Raw genomic sequence first — 17763 nt, 5'->3', positions numbered from 1 at the left:
AATTCGGATGGGCCCAATGACTCAAACAATTTCGACAACCAAGACGAGCCTGATGACCAAGATGGTCCCAAAGATCGGGACGAGCCCGACGAGTCGAGCAGTCCCGACGACTCAGACAAACCCGACGACCAGGATGAGCCCGAATACCAGGTTGGGCTCACTGACCAACACGTCAGGCCTTTTCGGGTCGTCATGCACATTTGGATCTTCCGAATAGTCGGGCTTGTTCGGTTCGTCAGCCTTGTCCAAGTTTTCAGGTTGGTCTAGGTCTTCGGGCCCATCCTAATCATCGGCCTCGTCCTAGTCGTCAGACCAGTTTGGGTCTTTGGATCCATCCAGATCTTCGAGTCTGTTCGGGTTGTTAGGTCATTCAAGACGTCGGGCTACTCGGGTCGTCGAACTTGTCTGGATCGTTTGATCTGTCTAGGTAGTCAGACTCGTCCAGGTAATTAGGCTCGTCTAGTTCTTCGAACTTGTTTGGGTCCATCCGGCTCGTTGGGCTTGTCTTGGTCTTTGGACTTGTCCGGGTCACTCGACTTGATCTTTGACTCTAGCCTAATGTAGTATTTTTAGGGGAGCCTAACCCACTAGAGAGGGGGCTTTGGGGGCTGGGGCTTTTGTTTGGCCCCTCATTTGGGGGCCTTCTAAAATGGGGCTTAATGAAGAGTTGTTCAGGGTTAGTCCATGGGCTACAAATTGACAATTCTAACGGTGGACGAGTCAGGCTTCGAGACATGACGTGCACCTTGATTTAGATGGAACTCGTAACACTCAGGGTTCAGTTCCTTGAGGTAGAGGACGAGGTAGCCAAGGACGAGGTGGACGTGACTAAGGTGATGTTGAAGATAACACGGATCAAACCAAGTTGCATAATTGACGTGGCCATGGTCAAGAAAAGGGCCGAGGAGGTCGATCCAAGTCAAAAGTGAAATGCTTCATGTGTGGCAAGCATGACCACTACACAAGAGAATGCAGGTCGACAAGCTGTTACAACTATTGCAAGGCTGGTCATATAGTAAAGTTTTGTCGAACTGAAGAAATGGAGAAAAATCTTCTAACAAAGGAAGACGACGAGGAAGAGATAGGGATTTTAATGATGATGCAAAACTTGGATGCTGAACTCAGCAGTTGTAATTCGCCATAAACTTAGGAACTCAACCTCACGCTCATGTTTAGCGCTATTAAGGAAAAATTCTCCAGGAACCTCCTCCTGAAGCTGGTCCAAGTCACCTGCACATCCCGGGTCTGCATCTACTTCTGCATCCCCAGCCATCAATACTCTGCCTCGGTCACCAACAGGAAGGTGGCGAAGGTGAGCTTCTACGCCTCGGTGCACTCTATCACTCAAAAGATTTTCTCGCACTCTCGCATCCATGTGTCTGCCTCGTCTAGGGTGGCTTTTCCAGTGAACTTAGCTAGTTTATGGCGCATGAAATTCTCCATCGTCACAGGCCTGACAGGTGGGATCATGGCTCTCGGTTGCACTGCCACAGGCTGCATCGCATCCACCATCCTGTGGATCACGTTCGCAATCTCATCAGCACCTACGGTGTTCCTGCGTCTCCAGTTTGCCATTGCTTGTGCACGCCACATAGTTCAGCTGTTAACATTAAACACCTAAATTAAAACAAACATTATTAGTTGCAAACAAACAACCACACATCACACAATTTCACAACAATACGCGGTCAGCTCACTTCCCAAGTTCCCCAAAAATTCAAAATGTTTGCTCTGATACCAAATGTAACATACCTAAGGAATATTACTTAATTAAATAAATAAAGAAAGAAAGGAAAATAAAACATCACGATATCATTATTTCCAAATGCGGGAAACTTTAAAATATTTAAACATCGCGCCAAAAGTCCAAAAGAAATTAAATCAAAATCATTACAAGTTCCAATGTTCCAATGAAAGTCATGAAAACAGAATAAAATCCCTAGCTCTAATCCCAGCTATCCCTCACTCCGTCGCCTGAGCATCCTCAGCATCACCTGTATCAACATTTGCTCCCGTGTAATGAATCACACGATCATCGCCATACACAAAATAGAAAGGGTGAGCTGAGAAAATAAAAATCACATATATATAATATGCAAGATAAATCATACACCCATCTTATTCAACCTACTCAGTTCCTGGCAGGGACCTTAACCACAAGGCTTTTTAGCCTTCAAATCACACAAATGGTTAGCCTTTGACTCGAGTATATGATGCTCACACGAACCTGCCCGCTCATGGTCCTACCTCTACGAACCTCCCCGCTCGTAGTCCTGCTCTACGGACCTACCCGCCCGTAGTCCAACACATGTGATCCACCAGCCACGTACCTCCACGCATGCAACATCTCTCAAGTGTGAGAACGGAATATACGAACCTACCTCGCTCGTATCCCCATGCAAGAGTAACTGGATATGAACCTCCCCACTCATATCATCACATGTTCAACACCATCCATGAACCTACCCGTTCATGGCACAACATCTCCCGATCCAAGTATAGCATCGTTGTTTAACACACAACACATAAACAAGTCAAAGTCTGCAGGATTTCTGCCCAACGCAGCCCCAAGTGCCGCCAGGCGAAACAGGTCTAGACCGCCTGGCGGTACCTTCCTACTACCAGTTGCCAGGGCGCTCCCAAACCCATTGTTTCACAGACACTACCTAACGGAGCACACCCTGCCGCTAGGCACCACGCGGTGCAGGGACCTCTTACGCTAGTCCTATCGCCTTGCGCACACACCCGTGCCGCTAGGCTCTACACTAGTGGCCTACATAATGTCTGATTTTCTCCCACAGGTCTGAGTACATGGACTTATACCACTAAACAACACCAAGATACTCATGTGTGTTTATTCTTCAACCTCGAATTGGTGTAATATTGTCACACTACACATGGTCCATTACCTATGATCCACTTCCAAGGTTACTCTAGTCATAACTTGGCCTTTAGCAAACATAATTTTCACACTCTCCAAAGATTTGTTTTAACTTAACACCATTATTGCTCCATCCAGCACCTCCACTACATATAATTGGTATTTCTATGCAATGTTACATAATCCAATATCGCCCATCAATGCATTTAAGTCACGAGTGATACCTAAAGCTAATAAGTCATGATCAACAATTATCTAATCACACATATGCAAAGACTATGCTTCCAGAACCTGAACTTTTAAATAAAATTACTCTTCTCCCTTTCTTTACTTAACATTCCTACCAACACGACATACCCTAGTCATACTTTCAACCCATTACCATTCACATACTTAATTACCACAATATATTGCCCTTCCAATGTTACCCATTTAATTATGAAACCACTCACTCGCCAAGGTTCCTCCTCATTTTTCACAACCTAAAATCGCAAACAGTACCTGGCCTCGCCATCGCCTGGCGGCAAGCAAAGCGCCGCCAGGCGGTGTGTCAGTACCCCACATAAACCAGACGTCTTCATACCTGTGACAGATTAAGCCCATTTTCCAGTATTCATCCCTACCACTTACAGTCACCAAGACGCGACAATACATATATAATGGACTAACTTTGTACTCTTAATTCATTTCATAAAGGTATCTCTATCTTTATTCTCTTGAGTAAACCCAATTCAATTCATGCACGAGTATATCTCAAGCTTTGCCATAGCCCCAATTTTAATCGATTTCAGACCAACAAAGTGTCCAATAGAAGCTACACACATCAATTCCAGAAACCATATTGATTCCTGTACGAACAACATTGAAATCATCAAAATGAACATGAACAGTGTCGCGCTGCTTGGCAGAAATTCATCGCCGCCAGGCAATTCAAGCCAAAATCAAGAACATTGCCAATGTCTGATGTGCCGCTTGGCAGTAGGGGATAAGTCGCTAGGGTTTTCATGCCTCTTCATTCCCATGCCAAAATAAAAATTAGCAAAATATAAAGTTCTAGTCCCTTTTCCCCAACAAGAACCCACAACCCATCAATTATTAAGTCAAGTTCATAACCAATTCAACAAATTCATATTTGTTATAATTCCTATAATTTTAGGATTATATTATCACGTCTCACATTCATATATATATATATATATATATATATATATATATATACAAAACACATAGTACTCTCAACCACTTGAGTTAGTACTTCTCCACATCATAGCACTCCGCATTAAATGCCTTAAAGGCTTCTATTACCCGCATTTATTAAATAATTATTTAATTAACTATTTAATTTTTTTCTAGTCTTACAATGTGTGATCTGACATGTTTTTAATCTATTATTTTTCACAAAACAACACATAGATGTCATGTAAGACCCGTGAAAATTAATTAATTAAATATTTAATTAATTAATAAATGCGGGTAGAAAGCGCCTTTATGGCATTAACTATTGTTTAATGTGACGTGGAAAAGTACTAGCTCAAGTGGTTGAGAGTACTTTGTTTGTGTGAGAGGACTTGGGTTCGAGTCTTATGTATGCCAATTATGTATAGATATTTTATTATTGATTTTAAAAGATATGTAAGAGTATGTGATTAGTATTGTAAACTTATGTGATTTATGTGTATCATCAAATGTGAATTGGCATAGTGGTTGTGCTTTGGCCTTATGAGTGGAAGGTCATGGGTTCAAACCTTTGTGGGCAAAGAAAAAACTTTATTTTTGCTAACTAATAGTTGAGGTATGAATATGAAGGGGTAAAGAAAAGCCTAGCAGAATCGGGTAGTCAAGGGGGTTGGAAAATTACCAAATAATCAAGGGGGTTGGATTATTGCTTCTTGATTAAATTCTGAATGGTGGCAATTTCGCATTCTATGTGCCGTGATTGTTAAATGGAGATATTTGGAATTTGGATGATATATTGGGTTGGAATGGATGATTCTGAATGGCATTTGTCATTATAATTACATTGGTATCGATTGAATGGTTGTGGTACAATTTTTGGGTATGATTTAACATGGTTTTAGGTAAAATGCGTGTGTGACAGTGAGGGAACTCTGCAAGTCTCGCCCAAGCGAGTTTATCTCGTCTAGGCGAGAGTTGCAAAACCTCACGTCTGGTTTGGGTCGCGCTGCTCGCCCAGGCGACCTTTGTTTGGTGTTGAGCGACTTAGTCTCACTCAGGCGAGGGACAGCTCGCCTAAGCGAGGTCGCGAGGAAACTTGGACGCTTTTTGAGCGCGATATCTCGCTTAGGCGAGAAGTATTGGTGTTTTGAGCGACTCTGTCTCGCTCAGGCGAGAGACATTCGCCTGAGCGAGGTCGCGATGAGAAATGACGTTGTTTAGGTTCCTCGTTTAGGCGAGGGGTGGATGTTACTTTGAGCGATGGTGCAGCTCGCCCAGGCGAGGGAATCTCGCCTAAGCGAGATAATGTGAGATTGTGGTTGTTCTAAGCTCGCCCAAGCGAGGCGAACTAGCCTAAGCGAAGCAGAGGGCTTAGCTTGGGCGAGGGTCCCTAGCTTAAGCGAGTTTATGTGATTTACTATGTTTTTATGTGCTTGTGAATGTCTTTTGGCTGTTTATACTAAGGTTAGGTTATATATGCATGTGGTGTGGTGTTTGGGCTTGAAGGACTAAGTCCATTAGGGGTCTGGGATGTGCTCGGAGGTTGGACACATGATGGGCATGGAACTGGTTGAGTTCCCGTCGGCTACTAATGGGCTAGGAGTCCTTAGTATGGTGATTGCATGTGTCGGGCGCACGATGGGCAAGGAACTGATATGTTCCCGTCGGCTACTACTGGGCGAGGAGTCCATAGTATGGTTATTGCGTGCGTGCCAGGGTCCAAGTATGAGACTTGGATGTTTTACTACAAACGAGGAGTCTGTAGGGCAGGACTATGAGCGGGATAGGCTCATAAGGTTGGACCACGAATGAGTTAGTTTCATGGGAGCACAGGGAAGTCCCAAGACCTAGTTCATGCATATGACTCATGAAGGACTATGAGGTCATGGTTGGGTGATTTGGAAATTATGAGTTTTGTACTTATGTTGTTTTGGGTGGGGAAACATGTTTATTTCATATATTTGTTTATACTTTATTGTGCATAGCTCACCCTATCTGTGTGTGTGTGGCGATGATCGGATACCTTGTTATCCGGGAGCAGACGATTTGGCAAGTGAGCTAGGAGACGCTTAGACTCGGAGCGTGGGCTAGCTTGGGATTTTTGTACATATATTTATTATTTTAGTTTTGAGATAATTATGTAACCATTTCGGGAGCCATTGAATTTTAATTCCATTTTATTATTATGGAGTCCTGGTGTACCACAGTTATATTAAAGTTGTAAATTTCCCGTGTTTTGGGGAAATAGTTTTCTTAAATGTGGACTTTAATTTTAATTTGGAATTATTTATTAAATATTCGTAATATTCCTTAGGATGTTACATTTCACGTAAACTGTCGCAACATGAATTTCATGTGATCAGAAACTTTTAGTCTATTAAATTTGCAAAAACAACACATAAATTTCACTTCAAATTGTCACTACACTCAAATTATGTGACCTGGTGCATTTTTAATCGACTGACTCTGAATTTTTATGTGTTGATTTCATTTATGCTGATGTGGATTTGCTCGAATTGCATTCAATTGATAGACCCAGTCAAATTACTCATCATATGACATTGATTAGACTATAGTAGCAACAATAACAACTAGTGCATCAACTAAAAACCAATTTTGCATATTGCATTGACCATAAAGCACTTTAATTACATGATTCCCAATGTGTATGCATTTGTTATGAACTGTTTTGAGTTGATAGCATAAAAAATGCTTGGGAAACATCTTACTTTATGCTTTAATACTGATTCCAGAACATTTAATTGGTTATGATTCCCTGTACTACATTGAATCCACAATATTTGTGCAAATTAATTGACTGATTTTATTATCAACATGTTGATTCTATAAATACATGCAAAAACATTATGCATTTGCACTCATATCTGCTAGTAAGAGCCAAACCTAGATTTACCATGTCTCGCAGACAAAGAACAACCCCGTCAAATGAAGAAAACTCCATCCTACCTACTCTATCCTTTCCCGTTGCCTTGAATCATGGAAAGCTTGAAGTTTGGTTCGAAGGCCATGAAGATAGGATCCAAACCTTCTTGATTAAGATCACTAGGAAGCACATGATCATTCCTAAGGTGTTGTGTCTATCATGGTTGAGGGCAAAGAACTTTGGGACTATAGAATAACACTTCAAGTCTAAAATATTTAAGGCTTTTGTTGAACTTTTGGGCTAGATCTATCTGGACTTGGCGAAGGTCTTCTATGACAACCCCAAGTTCAGCAATGGCATCCTCAAATCAAGGGTTAAAGGTGTTGACATGCAGATCACTAGGAAAACATGGAAAGATGTTGCTTGCCTAAGGCAAATGGGTGTGCAAATTCACAAGGGTGAAATAACTATTATGGATGAATTCAATAAAGTCCAATATTTCAACTAATGTGTGCGAAATCAAAGTAATCAAACTCGCAATTTTCATGTGGGAAGGGTTTGTTTGGAGGAAAGGTTGCTAGCCATGGTGTTGACTAAAATTATCATGCCTAGGGGGAGCAATCATTCAACCTTGAATGAAGGTGACTTGGTGGTGATGTATTGCATCCAAAATGGTGTGGTGGTTGATTGGATATACACCATCTATGGTCACATGTTTAAAGCAAAGAGACTCACTGATTTCAAGCTACCATATGTGGTTCTCATCTCCAAGTTCATTGAGCATTTTGGTGTTGATGTGGAAGAAAAGATTGAGGAGTCCACTGGCCTGTTGAACCATGTTTCCACAATCAATATGCACAAGATGGGTTTCACAAAAATATGTAACACATGGCTGGTTGAAGGAGAAGAAGCTGCAAACATTGAAGTTGGAGCCAATGATCACGAGGCTGAAACTGGTGGAGCAAACCTAGGAGAAGATGATGTCTCTGATCCACAATCCATGGCCATTGAGATCTATCAACCTCCTAAGAACACTAGACCTGTATATTCCCAGTTTGAGAGGATGGTTCTAAACAAACTTCAAGACTTGAACATGTCACCAAATGCTCACCATGCATAGGTTAAAAATTATATTTGAAGGAGTTGATAGACAAAGATTATGGTAACTAATGTAAGCCTTTTTTTTTCTTTCCTTTGCTGTCCCAGAGGTGTGGGCCTGGCCCTTCGTAGGCCCAAGGGCAGCCCTTCTGAAGGACACCCTACCTTGCTACAAACCCCTCCATTCTCCTCATTCCTCAGTTTTCAATTTTTTTCAGAAACAGCAACTCCACACCTCTGCTCTCTGCTAGGGCACACCAGCCGCACGTCTCCGAGCTACCAAAACCCTTCCTTTTCCCAGGTTCCAGCTCTTTCCTAACTCCGGGAGCTGTGGTGCCCTTAGTTTCGAATTTGTTGCTTTGGTTGTTCTCCAGAACAGGTAAGGGAAGTTAGACTCATCGGTCCTAAGTATTCTTGGCTGCTTAGGTCGATTTTATATTTATGTGCGTGCCTAGTATGCTTTATTGGATGAAATGAAGTTGCATGTGTATTTGGGCGTTGATCTGGGCTGTTTTCGCTACTGCATGTGTGCTGACAGTGGTGAGACCTGTTAATCTCGCCCAAGCGAGCTCGTCTCGCCTAGGCGAGAATAACAGGGCTTTTGCTTAAGGTTCTGCATCGAGAACTCGCCTAGGCGGCCATTTTCGTTTTTGACCGACGCCTAGTCTCGCTCAGGCGAAAAGGCCTCGCCTGAGCGAGATCTCGTGAAACCTCTACTGTCGCGCGTCTCGCCTGGGCGAGAATTCGCTGTTTCTGTGAGGACAGCTTCTCGCCTGAGCGAGTTCGCGAAGGCGTGCTCTGTTTTCCTAGCTGTTTGGATGGTCTGTTGCATGCCTTGGTTAGGTTATCCTTCCTAAATAAGATGTACATAAATATGCTTGGGTGTTTGAATTTTGTGAGTTTAATTGGCATGATTGGTATGTGGTTTATCATGGATTGTGGGTTTGTAGTAACTTGACGTGAGAATTGGATAAATGACCAAAATGAGCTGGGAATTGTATGAGAAACATGATTCTGAATGTGAGATAGGCGTAATTCCATGAGTCCCATGGGGAGACTTCATGGTGGCGTGTAGTGTATATATTAAGATAAGGATTCAAGTAAGGACCGCATCCCGAAACTCTGAAAGGGTCAGTGAGTCTCAAGTAGAGCAAACTGACCCAAGTGGTGAGAGTAGCGGGAGGCCCTAGTCTATGGCAGGATAATGGCCTTAGACGTTTAAAGGCTAACCTTATGCGTGGTAGGGTGAAACCCATTGGCAATGGCTCTACAGAGCAGTAGAGGCCACCACAAGTGCAAGCGTCCAGTGAATCCGATCTTAATTATGTATCCGGATAATCGAGTCATAGTGTTTTGCTTGCTTGTCATAACATGAATTATGTGCCTCTGTGTTGTATGTCTGGGAATGTTTATGCACTTCTTCCTTTATACCATGATAAGTCTTATATTGCACTAGCTTACCCTTGCATTTTGTGTTGTTTCTGTTATGTTTTCTCTTTTGCGATGATCACCTTCGGGTGGGAGCAGATGAGAGGGAGGTTCGAGATGGATCCGGGAGACGCAGCGGTGCGGCCTAGATTTCCTTGTCTGGATGTCTTAGGAGTAGTTTCATGGCCATGAGGCCTTTTGTATTAGTTGCCTTAGTGGCAACCTTTTTGCAAAACTGTTGCACCTTTTAAATTTCCTTTTGCTTAGGACTATGTGGTATGCCTAAGTTTCCTTTTAAGTAATTCTGGATGACTGTAATAGTTATCTTTCCTACGTTTTATATTTCTCTGAGTGCTTCTCGTTATTGTGATCTTGTGACGTTTTATTTAGTAGTAATATCTTTCTAAAATGGGATGTCATAACTAATTTATATAAAAATTTAATTTAATTTATTTCAATTTTTACTTTTTATCATTATTTATCTAAAAAGTTTTAACTCAATGAATAAACGATATTGCCGAGTGATTTGCTAAATAGTTGAATTTTGTAGTGAAGTGCATTTATTTATGGAATACTAGTAAAATTCTAATTAAAAGGATTATAACTTTAGAAATTTAATTACGAACTTTGAAAGTTTCTTGACTTGTTTAAAACTTCTAAGTAGCTTTAGCATTAATGTGGTACAAATATAGATTGGTTGGAAGTATGCATGATAGTGTGATGAGAGAATAACGGGAAAAGTTGCGTTTTTGGATTGAATGGTGAGGTTGCCATGCTTAGAGGTTTTGGATTTAAGTTTGTTGAGATACAATTCTCATATTTCCACGTGCTGTGTATATCCTTTGTCAAACAGTGTTGATCAAATTGATACACAAAGGGTGCTAGGATATGTTCTTTTCATGGATGGGAAAAAAACTAAGCTGCCTTATCCTTTGGAGAAGTTTCATGCTGAAGTGGCTGGCAGGAGCTTCCATGATGGACGTTTTATACAGATGATGAGAGAAAAAGTTGTTGCTCTGCAATTGTAGTCCTTAATATATTTTGATTGTGAATTTAATTATTAAAATTATTTACAGGGCAAGAAAATAAGCCTAAAAAATTACTAATTTTTAATTGAAATTATTGTTTGAAGTGTTCTTTTTTGCCTGATAATATTGTCTGGTTTGTTTACTATTCAGTGTACGAATGGAGTAGGGCACTGTGACATCTCTTCTTGAACAGGATAACAAAACTGTTGTGGGGGTCCAGTACAGAACTAAAGGTGGTGAACAACTTAAAGCATATGCTCCCCTCACAGTTATTTGCGATGGCTGTTTCTCAAATCCGCGTCGGTCTCTTTGCCACCCCAAGGTTGAAATGTCTTCAAAATAGTTGAGTGACAATACTTTCCTTTTAGTGACACCATATATCGTGCTTATGATCAATTCAGACACAGTTTGTAGATGTTATGAAATCTGGAGGATTTGATTCATCAGTTTTGCACAAGTTTTGGCTCCCCTAATATGGTATTAGCCACTTGCCAGGTTGAAGTACCCTCCTCTTTCGTGGGTTTAGTTCTGGAGAATTGTCAACTCTCATGGGCATGTTATTCAAGTTTATCCTTCCCCTATCTTATTTTATCGTATCAGCAGCATTGAGGTTCGCTGCTTAGTTGATATACCAGGTCCAAAAGTCCCTCTTATTTGGAGCGGCATGGCCAATTACCTGAAAAAAGAAAATTATATTACTTGTGGTACATTCATATACCTGTGGAATAATTGTACACTATGGTGAGCATTAAACTCTTAAACAAAATCAAATCAAAAGTAAAATTTATTTTTTCATTTTTTGCAATCGAAAGTAAAATGAGTTTTTGATACAGTATTTGAGCATTAAAAGTAAATCAGCTATAAGAAAGTAACCATCAAGCAAAACAGTAGTTCTTTTAATGTGTACTACTTGTAATCTTATATATTTTCATTTTTCTAGTATCAGTTTGAGTACTTTCGTGTTGTACCAAAACAAAACATAAACTAGACTGGCCTTACCGGTTTAGCAATCGAAACATAAACTAGAATAGCTTCTCCTTAAACTGGCATAGATTTTTTTTTGTTGTAGAAAGATTTTGCATTTCCTCATATCCATTCTGATTGTAAGGTTTAATGTTTTTGGATTTTAATAATTGAACAAAATTTACCTAATAAAATATAGAAACTATAAAAAAAATAAAAAATAATAACTCAATGTGAATACTACAATAAATTAACCTTCAACCTTTAATATGAATAGTTAAATTGGATAGTACTATCAAATGACATAATTGGTGACTACAAAACATAAGAATCCCGCTTAGAAGAGCATATAAGCAATCAAAAACAAAATAAAAAACAATATTCACAGACTGAACCAACACAAACGGAGATTTATACTAAAACAGAGAAGAACTTAAAGACTGTTGGAAAATGTGAACTACATAGACAACATAACACTTAGGATCATAGATAAATCTGAATAAACCTAAATTTCAATAACAAAACTTATGACTGAAATGTAGGGGTCGCACGAACGCAGACCCCTCTACCACAAATTATGACGTAGGCTCTGCCATTTGGGCAGACCTTAGAGCAACACCCTTCCCAAGTGCAATGGAAGTCACTGTCCTAGACCATGGACCTTCTTGATCACCCATTGACCCCGTCCAGGTAAGTATGTTGCATAACCAACCACACTTTTCTTTTGTATCACAAGCTCCACACTTCTCACTACTCTTTTAGTGATGTGGGACTCCAAATATCTTTGAAAACAAACCTCTCATTAACTTCATCACCTCTGCCACCAAATACATTAACATACCTTGCTTCCTGGTTAGGATAATAAACTATTTGAAAATACCAACTTGTAACAACAAAGTATAGATAAAATTGACCTTGCACTTGTACCATAGAATGATTAAATGATTCTTCATTTAGGATACCTCAAATGCAAAGTGCAATCTTATGGTGGGATTACAAAATTAAATATTTCAAAGAGAAATGATTGAATTTGTTGTAAAACAATTAATTACTTAACATGGCAATCTATGAAATAAGAATATGAATCCAACATAGACAACAAAATGCATGTCTTTCTTCTTTTTCCTGTTTTTGAAGGTTAATTTTTTTAATTAAATTCAAAATAACTATTTCAGATTTGATTAATTTTTTTCCATGTGCTACATGAGATAAAGAAAACACTTTTTCCACGTTAAATGCAATCATTGTCTATAAACTAGAGTAATTTTGAAGAATCAGAACTATTTCAAAGCTAAAAGCTAAATAATGAAAACACATAAATATAAAGCTTTTAAATCTTCATAACTTGTGAATTTCAACTTATGATTTGACATTTTGTTGCAAAACTTATAAGTGTCCTATATAAAATGTTTAGTACTCCACCAATCAAACCAGAAAGAACATGTACCGAGTATTACATATAGGCACAAAAGCAAAAGGCTAAATAAACAATAAAAGAAAAATATATCTATTGTAGATAATATAATGTGATAAAAAAAGTGATATCATTAGTTAGATATTTAAAAATAATGAATATATCCCAAAAATATATTAATGTTCTTTTTGCTCTTCTATATACCATTAAACAAATTCAAACGACAATTTTAGTAACTAACTTAAAAGTTAAGTGGACCTTTATTCAACCTGAACCTAAATTTTAATGATGTTGTCTATATTGATTACTTGCATAAAATAAATTCGAAACTGAGAGGTCAACAAAAATCTATATATAAAATCAGTAATAAATGACTTAAAATGTATTAAAAGATAATAAATTAGTAAATTAAAATGCATAATAATGTCACTTGCTTTTGTAGAAAATGTTGAGCAATAATGAAGGAGTTGCGCAAATGCAAAGTCTACTACCACAAATTATGATGTAGGTTCTACCATTTTGGAAGACCTTAAGGCAATATACCTCAAAGTGCAATGAAAGTCACTACCTTAGTCTAGGTAAGTATGTTGGACCTACATACACACTTCTTTTTTTTACACACTTGTATACTCTCCACTTGTACCAACTTCACCATTTTCTTATACATATGTTACTTTGCACGAGTATAAAGCTCATTCGATTTTTATAAAGAATTATAAAACCAACATACATCAAGAAATTGTTATTGCCAAAAAAATAATGAATGATGAGTTGATGAGAAATAACAAGTGAGTACTACGTTATTCATAAGATGTAGGAGGAAACAAGGTTATATAATTACACACTTGTATACTCTCCACCTGTACCAAGTTGACCATTTTCTTATACATATGTTACTTTGCACGAGTACAAAGCTCCTTTGATTTTTATAAATAATTACAAATACAACCAAAATACATCAAGAAATTGTTATTATCAAAAAAATAATGAATGATGAGTTGGTGAGAAATAACAATTGAATACTCCATTATTCACAAGATGTAGGAGGAAACAAGGTATTTTGATGCTTGCATGGTTTCACATATTTTTGAGAATCATAAGTTTTTGAGAGGCTAAAACCAAGGTACTAGTAGTGACTAGTTTCATAGACATAAAGTTCTTGCATGTGCTTTCTACTTGTAGTAAAATGGATGTAGATCCTCTAAAATGATCCATTCAACTTAGAGAGTAAAATCAATAACGTTAATAATTGATACTGCATTCATATTCATATACATAAATTTCTTATTAGTGATTGAAATGGCTTATATCATTTTACTCACTTTAGATAAATTAGATCCTAGTAAAATATTTTGATACACTAAAATTAATGTGGTAATAAGTGGAATTCATTCTTATGCTAGTCCTGTGGGTTGTTTGCAATGTGTTGTATACATTATTATTTTTGTTGGATTTGTCAAATGCATGCATTATCCTTATTCATGAAAAACTCTACCAAGGATAAATATTCTTAACAAGAGTAAGAGAAAAAAATGCATTTTCTTTTTCTTTTCTAAGCACTTATTTCACCTCAATTTATTTTAGACAGATGTTAGTTTTATGCATTTTGAAAATCATCTCAGAAAAAATGGAATTGTTAGGAAGATCGTTTCCTACTGATGGAACTTCAGTGAGGTATAAAAACTAATTGATAAGAAGGTATATAACAAATGTGTTGTTTGTTGCCCCATAGAAGGCTAAAAAGATTATGGACTAATGGGATTTTTTTTTATTGAATGATGATAAATTGCCACCGTTGAATCTCAAATATAATTCCTAGTCCTTATGATAATCATGTTACTTACCCTTTTATTTAGAAGTAATGCATCCATTAATGAAGCTATTATCCTTTTTCCAATATTTTTCAAAATAAAATAATTTTCCCTACCCAAAAAGAAAAAAAAAAACATGACAACTATGGGATTTGAACCCACACCCTTTCAGACTAGAACCTAAATCTAGTGCCGTAAACCACTCAGCCAAATTATCCTTCAATATTGACAATTGGGCTTGTAAATTTTATATTTTATTTACTTTTAAACATAACAAATTAATTTGCACTTTTTTAAGGAAGAAAATGAACAGATTATGAATAAATTAGATCACGTGATATTAAATGGGATAAGTTTGTCACAATGGTGCAATTTATGTGAGATATTATCCAAATTGGCATGTTTTGAAAAAAAAAAATATGTGCATGACTGAGTCCTGCTTACATGACATGACTGATGACTCCTCAAATTGAACTTATGTTTAGTCAAACATAACTCCATTGTGTTGTCATCGTGTTCACAACAAAACATTGAGAAAGACATCTTTTGAAAACAAGAATGGAGTTGTCACCATAATTTATCAAGAAAAACTACATAAAAAATGGTATCTGAAAATAGATTTAGGTTTGTTCTAAGATGGTCCCTTTTAATTAAACTTGCAAAATTAATTTAGTTGTTAAAATATTTTTTTCTGCAAAAATCAAACAAACAATTTTTATATTTTTTATTAAAAAAATATTTATGTGGATCTGACAAGGATTGAATTTGCTCCAACTTAGTCTTGTTCACAATAAGAAATAAGAGTTATGTAGTTCTTTATTAAAAAAACAAATATTTTGTGGTTGTTGATATTTTTAAAATTTGAAGTCTTTTCTATTTTTTGAAATTTTAATATTTTTTTATAATTCGCGTTGTAACACCCCTTTCGAGTTGTCACGTGTAAATTTTTTTCTCCTTTCAAACCAACAAAAATACTATGATACCATCCTATAAATAGGAACTTCGTAAATACTTGTCCAAGTTCATTCAAATAAAACCTCACAAATACCAAAAACATCTAAAAAGGTTCCTATTACAATTATTTTAAACCACGAAAATTCAAAGGAAAATCCAACATAAAAGAAATCCAAATGTTTTTTCAAAAGCTTTCAAAAACTCCCAAAGTTCTCCTCAGCATGTCTCCTCACACCTATGCATTTGCACCAACATCTATGACAACATTTTTTCCTATATAACACTCATATTATATGATTATCGCACAAACACAACAATGCAATGCAACTCACCTCATGATCACAAATGTGTTACATAAATTTAACCAAGTCATATTACCACCAAGTAATATCAATCAAATCATATTACCACCAAGTACTATCAATATAATATGTCATTCTCTTATATCTATCCACTATCACAACGGTCAAATGAAAGAACAACGTGTTACCGATCGAAAAAATCATTTTTACCAAAATTGTGCAGACTAGAAAAATACACACTTGCCAGAATACGGAAAACAACATTTTGGCATATTAAAATGAACATGTTTCAATACAACCAAGTCTCTAGAATACACAACAAAAATTTTGATCATCCCATCATCAAATTAATAGAGCCTATAATCATTCCCATATTCAAAAGTTCCAATTCTTTGTCCTCATTCATTAAAATTGATACAACCTTCAGAGTTCAAATAATAATGAGAAAAAAAATACATTACACTTGTAATCCTCTTAACATTGGACTCACTTACCTTATATTCACTTAATGAGCATTCTCCTATTAAATCAAAATTATACTCACCACTTAATATTTACAATTTAGGACATAACCACTTAATTAAACTGTAGGGATTGAGAGCCTTAATTTCTTCCTTGGGTGATCTGATATAAAAACTCCTTACATCTTTCATAATCTCATGATTAAGCATGGGAAGCTTAATGGCCTTGTTGTTCTTCTAATTGTGGGTTGTGAAAGGGCTATTTTGAAAATCTCTTCAGTGATTATATCTACAATGTCCACCATATAGCCTCTCATGATGCAATAAAGCAATTGTGCTTTGTCAAAAGTTATGCCAGACACATGCGAACTTGGAAGAATGCTGGTAAACACAAAGGTCACCCCAAATCTGAGTGATAGTCTTCATATTTTCGTTGTTCCGCCTTTAGGGTTGACCATTCTTCTCCAAACTCAAATGAGCATTCAACCACACATTATAACTCTATTATTTGTTGTACAATTATATCTCTCATCGTGCAATGGAACTCAATTATTTTCTCATCTTCCATGAGCATATTAATCGACAAATACTTCCTTATAGTCTACCGACCATAATGCACCTTTGATAAGTGTCAAGTTTTAGTAAATTTACATATCATTTAGACATTTATCCTGCATGATTTTAATATAAATCTTAGTAAAACAACCCTATTTACCTTTAATTACTGAATGAGGAGTAGAGAAGTTATAAAAAGTCGAAATTAATATGTTTGTGTGATTTTTGCATGTAAAATGAAGGAAATTATGGTTGGTGTGGCTGAGAGGTAGAAATGGTGTTAAGCGCCACAAAGGCAGTTCTCTAAACTCTTTGTACTACACTTGATTCAATATATTATGTTCTTGTTTTATGTGTTGGTTATTTGATTTGCTTTTATTGCTTTGATGACTTGGCCAATCATCATACTTCATCAACACTAGATAATAGTGAGAACTGGTTTAATGTTTAGATCCAATTAAATCTTCTAATGCTTGGGATATACCAGAGATGGATATGCAATTTTAGTTGGTTTAAAGAGTCTTGTTCTTAAAGCATGGGTTCCTCCACTTGGATGGGAATCATCATGCGTATGGCACCCTTCGGTTCTAATACTACAAACATGAGGTTAGAATGACTTTTAAGAGTATTTCCATGACTACTAAGACAAAAAACATAACTTATAGATCAAGGGTAGTGCAGTCGTGTGAGTGAAATCAAGTTCAATCCCAAGATCTTAATGAACATCACTTATCAGTTATCACCTATCTTTATTACTATTCAAACTTTTATTTCGAACAATCAAACATTTGTCATTTTGTTATTGCAA

The 17763-nt window shown here is 37.2% G+C and overlaps 1 non-coding gene and 2 pseudogenes across 1 annotated transcript; 1 reads left to right on the top strand and 2 right to left on the bottom strand.

Moving 5' to 3' along the window:
• The first annotated feature begins 10462 nt into the window (after nucleotides 1-10462).
• LOC114188427 lies at nucleotides 10463-12127 on the top strand (annotated as a pseudogene).
• LOC114189341 lies at nucleotides 11997-12156 on the bottom strand. Its single transcript, XR_003605644.1, has one exon. It is a non-coding gene; the product is annotated as a U1 spliceosomal RNA (small nuclear RNA).
• Nucleotides 12157-13332: 1176 nt separating this feature from the next.
• On the bottom strand, nucleotides 13333-13458 carry LOC114189279 (annotated as a pseudogene).
• Nucleotides 13459-17763: the final 4305 nt, after the last annotated feature.

Source organism: Vigna unguiculata, chromosome 6, assembly GCF_004118075.2.
Source record: "Vigna unguiculata cultivar IT97K-499-35 chromosome 6, ASM411807v1, whole genome shotgun sequence".
NCBI classification, from domain to species: Eukaryota; Viridiplantae; Streptophyta; class Magnoliopsida; order Fabales; family Fabaceae; genus Vigna; species Vigna unguiculata.
This window is presented reverse-complemented; position numbering and strand designations above follow the sequence as displayed.